The 6000-nt window shown below is 36.7% G+C and overlaps 1 protein-coding gene across 1 annotated transcript in view; it reads left to right on the top strand.

The window, feature by feature from the left end:
- The first annotated feature begins 2437 nt into the window (after window positions 1-2437).
- Window positions 2438-6000, top strand: part of LOC145675264 (sodium-dependent neutral amino acid transporter B(0)AT2-like) — a 244740-nt gene continuing 241177 nt past the window's right edge. The window contains exon 1 of the mRNA XM_081745647.1: window positions 2438-2661. The gene's annotated coding sequence lies outside the window, so the exon portion shown is untranslated. The remainder of the gene's footprint in view (window positions 2662-6000) is intronic.

Genomic DNA, 6000 nt, shown 5'->3' with positions numbered 1-6000 from the left:
ATTGGAGCTATTGACTTTTAAAGTTCATTTTTTTTTTCACGTTTTCGACAGCCTATAACTCCGAAAGGAAGCATATGTGCACCGAGATTGGTCTATACTTTTTGTCTTATCTTGGTGTCAGGAATCACCTCCCAAATGTTGTCAATGTTGTTTTGAAACACTGGGCCGCGGTGGCTCAGTGGTAGAGCGTTCAGCTCTAGTGCATGGGGTCCTCTGTTCGATTCTAGTTCGCGCCAAGTGGGCTTTGTGGTGGACAAACAAAGTGTTTGTGGGTTTTCTCGAAGTTCTCCCACTTTCTTCATTCCAACATTCCATTAATTTCTCATCATCACCGTCTCCTTTAGCCTACCCGGCATAATCGTGGGACTTAAAGATTTCATTTAATTTTTTGAAACATTCTGTACATCCTTTTATCATAGGCAAGCAGCATTTCTTTGCTACTGTACAGGTTGCATAGAAAATAGGGATTGATGTAGATTTTAAACGGGATATGGATAGCCACTGATATCTTTGAAGATGTTAACGAATTTTCCTCATTAGCGAACTAGGCTTAGATGATAACTCTAGCTACTTATTGATAATAAAAGACATTTCAAAATCACTTTCGTTCAAGAGTTAATGTGTGGAGTAACGGACTGAGGACATTCTAACATAATTTCTTGAAATGAAATCTTTCAATTTAACGTCCTACGATTATGTCCTTTTGGAGTAAGAGAAACGATGATTAAGCCAAGTGAATGATGATGGTAGAATAAGAAAGTGGGAAGAAGTGGGAGTCCCCACAGAAAACCCACGAACACAATGTTGTCCACAACAAACTTACTTGGCCGGTGATCGAACGAGAGACTTTACACACCAAAGGTAAGTGCTCTACTATTGAGCTACCGTGCCCCTTGATACTAACATTATAAGTCCGATTAGCATAATCCTAGGCAACATTTACTATACGTATTAAGGGGTTATATACTATACACAAAAATCACACATATTCTGAAAGGATATGAGATAGAATACTTAAACCATCTCTGATGAAAATTTGTGTACGCCATTGCATATACTTTGCAATAGCAGCGCCGTACATTCGATTTTTTCTGAGGAGGAAGCATTAATACGCGTATTTGGGCCCCTAGCAAAGTTGTTTTGCTAGTTCTTGGGCCACTATTTCCATCTTTCTCTTACTCTTCATGGGTCGCGCGGAGCCTCTGGGCCCTCCCGCACGGTAAGGTCTGCGGTACAGTTAGTTACATCCCTGGGCCCCTTTATACAAGGCAAATTAATTAAAGTGACAATATTGACAAATATCAAAGTCATACGAATAAATATTATTTCTAGGGCCCCTAATAGTAGACATTTTTTACTGAAATGGGCCCAAGACTCATTTTTGTTTTATTTACCTTTTGTGTGCTGTTTTGTTTATGTAATGTAGTGAACCTGTTTGTTGCTTCATTTATAATTTCATGTTCGTAACGCATATGGAGTAAGAAAATTTTGTCTTAAAATGGCCCCCCTCGAACGGCGGGGAGGTTCCCTGGGGGGCAGTTGCCCCTCCTGCCCCACAAGTTACGGCCCTGATATATAGGATCTACAAGTGACTACGTTTGTAACTTAATAACTCTTGAACGACCCGACCGATTTTGATAAAATTTTCAATAGATAAAGTTCAACATAGATAAGGTTCAACATAGATAAGGCCTGGGATGCTTATAGTCTATCATTTTACTTTGACGGTACAAGTTAGGGGAAGAGAAAGGGAAAATATGTAAAAATGATTATAATGACGATATTAGTGTCGAATCGATAGTTTTCGGGGTTGCTGAGATGAGCAGTGACACTTTCAATGCCGTTTAAATCCAAATTTAGCCCTTATTAAAACTCCAAAATGGGGATGGTGACAAGTAAAACTAATTGAAAATGACCGATATTAGTGTCGAATTCATAATTTTTTTGAGTTCCTAAGTCGATGTTTGACCGTTTTCGTGCCCTTTATGTCCAAATTGAAAAGCATTCTCCCCGTGCGAAAAACGGGCATTCTGCTAGTACACAATATGAGGGAAATAAGAATTTCCGTGTTGGAGCCTGGAGTAGAAGTACAGAAATGATCTAAACGTTTTAAGAGTGAAAACTGCCAGAATTAATTTAGAAAGAATATCGTTTCATTATATACCTCATCGCATTCGCATGTTCTCCTAGTACCAAAATGAAGTGAGTACATTAATATTTAAGCTGCGTGCCATAAACCTAATCATGTACAGTACATTAACAAAAATGACCTTGTAATAAAATATTATGTTAAGGTACTGTTCGTGCCTCACAGATGGCATAGGGTTATTTTGGGGGACTAGAATTGTCATTAATTCTTGGATTTTCCAGCAGAGGTCTGGCGGTCGTTTGTAGGTTTCTCCTGTGCGTATTGATCGTTCGTTGCCACCTACTGGAATAAAGCGGGGGTGGATAAAGCTACATCAGAAGAACACTTTCTGCCTTAACCCATCTTGGCAACCCACATTGTGTTCTTTTGGGATTTTCACTTGTTTCCCTACATTCTGTTCAAGAAGTGGTGTGTGCCTTATGACGATGCGTCTGACGTCAGTGTCCGGGCGGGCACATAGAATGGTGCGTCCACTAAAGGGAAGCCAGTGAAATAAACCGAATGCATGGAGCGTAAGTACAAACCTTTGTATTCTGTTGCAATGTATTTGTTCCGTAACCATATTTGAGCATTTTAATTTATAGTGTAAATTTATAGTGATACATTAATTCTTTAAGTATAGTTTCGATATCGCGGTGTAATTCATTTATTTTTCGCTACGTTCATTTAGAATTTAGTAATCAAGTGAAAAGTTGATCAAGTTAAAATAATATTACCAGATAATATTACATAATGTATAAGATTTGAATCAGATAGATTTCCTGAATGTTGTTTTTCTGCTTATTTTACAAGATAAACGCTGATTATTGAACGGTTTAAGTTCTAGAAGTTCCTTGGTTCGAATCTCGTCGTGAGTCATACGATCAGAATTTTCAGAGCTTCTCGCAATTAGTTTCACCAGGTGAATGACGTGATGATATCTTTAACTCTAATCGACTTCCCTCCAAAAATATCTTCCCACTTCTGTTTTAGTACTTCAAGTGTTCAATTGGCTCTATGTTTGTAGCTGCAAGTTTGTTGCTAATAACACTTTAAACAAATCAAGTACAAACATGTTTTGCGGGGTAGTTTATTAATCAAATCATTGTAAAAATTTTCAGAAAAAATAAGTTAGCATATAAAGTATGTAACATAAATATGTCATTCCATTGATTGAAATGATTAAAAATATCAATATAACTAACTTCAAAATAATTTAATAATAGTGAAATAATATTTGTAAAATGATTAAATCAAGATTGGCTATAGCACGTTTCAGGATGCACATTGCGCCATTTAAATTTTACACAGAATTCCAGGAGAATATATTTAAAGTATTTAAAGTACTTATGAACTACAAATGCGTATTAAAAACGATATAATTTATACAAGAACAACAAGGCATAGCAAATGGAAGAAGTTCTTGTAGGTTAGATTTATAATGACATTTAAAAGTAGACTAAGTATTACTTTCCAAGAACATGTTTGGAGAATTAAGAGGGATGCGTCACGGAACATGGTGCGATCAACATTGCTGATAAAATTCAGAAGAAATGGATTCTACCGAGCCTCCCTCTCTGTTGCCGCTTACAAAGCCCACATGGAATCGAATATCCGATCACGTGCTTCAGATACTATAGAGGGTGCCACTATAACACCATTCCCGTAGCCAGGGGGAGAGGAAGCTCAGCTCCTCTAAATTTTCAGCTGTTTGTTTAGACCAATGACGGGCAAACCTTTTTAGGAGTAGGCGATATTTAAAAAAAAAAAAGCTTTAGGCAGGGAAGTGTAATTTATGGAATGATCCAATTTTAAGAATTTTAGGAATTTTAAGAATGATCCAAAACATGCATCAAAAGATTGCGATCTTGGCCAATAATTAGTTTTCGGGTCAGGGCCCACAGAAGTTTTGAAGGCCCCTAAATCGAGTTTAAGATTTTTTAATGGAATAAGCATATCATGCTGAATTAAGTGATAGTTTGGGTTTGGCTACACTATATGCCGTTCTCCAGATATAGGGCCTAAGGCGTAAAAGAAAATTTTTGATTGAAAGAAATACATTGGATTTTTTGTATTATGGGCTAGAAAATTTTTGAACGGTCCCTAAATCGAGTTTTCATATTTTTTACGGAATAAGCACATCATACTGAGGTAAGTGATGGTTTCGGTTTCCCTACACTATAAGTAATTCTCCAGATATAAAGGCATACAAGAAAATTGTTACCTGAAATATATTGGATCTTTTGATCCAAAAACAGCAATGATTGGAGCAATCGTCTATAAAACGAAACCAAAAGATATTTCTCCATTTTCCTATTAAAATAAAAACGGCCTGCACAATTTTTAGGCTCCGAAACAGAGGACATGCTCAGAACGTCTGGAACCTTTTTTTTCATTTGTAATATTAGGAATCATATCGCGAGCTGCATATAATTTCTCAGGGAACTAAAACTGGCCAAGAGCTGTAGTTTCCTCGTCACTGGCTTAGATATTATTTTTCCAAAAAAAAAAAAAAAAAAAAAAAAAATAAGCAGCTATAAATATAAGGAGAACTCAAGTTAGCCCATCCCCCAGCAAAAAACTACTTTAGCTCCCTTATGTTTAGTGTTCTGGTTATGGCCTGTATGCAGGGCCGGATTAAGAGGGAGCTTAGGAGGCTATAAACCCGGACCTCCAGCTGGACGAGAGCATCCATCCCGATCAAAATCTCAACTGGCTGTCTAAAAAGAATCATACAAGACAAATCATCATCATAAAGTAAAAAAAAAATGACCAAAAATATGAAACAGATTTCTTCGTCTGTTACATTCACCGTCTTAATAAATTAGAATAAATTAATTTTAAAAAACAAGATCGAATATAGTGTATGAGAATCGTGATTCATGTTTTCTCGTTGAATAGAAGTGTTCTGCAGTCTCTTGTAATTATAAAATATCTAGTCTCAATCCGACAGAAAAATGAAGCCACTGCGTACATGCACAATAGGTTATATTTTCTTTTATGTCAACAAGTTCCGTCTGTTTATAAACTCTGTATACATGGTGTCCGGTAGAATTGTGAAGATATAATATCATCTAATGCTTGGCATGGTTGATGTCGTAGAACTACGTGTATTACCTTCACTTTTCTACTGTACTTTCACAAAAATGTATTAGGCGAAGTCAGCAGGGGCCATATATTTTTTCTAGCTCCGGGCTTTGCAAATGGGTTCATCCGGCCTTGCCTGTATGGCACTGTGTCCTTCCGATTTTTCCATTCACAATAGATGGCACTAACTTTAGTATTACATCCAGAATTGAAGGGCTTGGTGGAAGAAGAGACAATCCCACTCCTCCATGAAACGTGAGTTTCGTGGCTGAAGTGTAAGCTAGTGTCACCTAGTGTTACTCATTGGACTAAATGCATTGGGAGATATGCAATAGTGTTCTGTGTCGAGTCCTATAAACTTAAATACCTACGTTACTTTCTACATTAAAACTGCATTTCTTTACGAATCACAAAATTGTGGGTATTTCTTCTCTTTATTTCTCAAAGTTTACATAAAATGTAATTGAAGACAATATGTGCAAATTACTTATGAGTTAACTGTCCTTACTTTACATTTTCACCAAGCTCGACTAAAAGTAAGCATAACACACTGTTTTGTTCATTTAAATTCTCGGAAACATCTGTATATTACAATGCTAGGTTTATATGTTTGTCCCCAATCCTTCCGACAATGAGATCTCGGGAACCACGGGCTCTAGAAAGATGCCGTTTTCAATGATAGATTGCAAATTTTGTGTAGATTGTCCAGTTCTCATTCAAATGTTCAAAAACTCTGTCGTTATTGTTCCATTCAATATTTTAAAGGCCGTTTTAAGCTATAAGAT

The sequence above is a fragment of the Thermobia domestica genome, chromosome 18, assembly GCF_964235325.1.
Source record: "Thermobia domestica chromosome 18, izTheDome1.hap1.1, whole genome shotgun sequence".
Classification (NCBI taxonomy): Eukaryota; Metazoa; Arthropoda; class Insecta; order Zygentoma; family Lepismatidae; genus Thermobia; species Thermobia domestica.
This window is presented reverse-complemented; position numbering and strand designations above follow the sequence as displayed.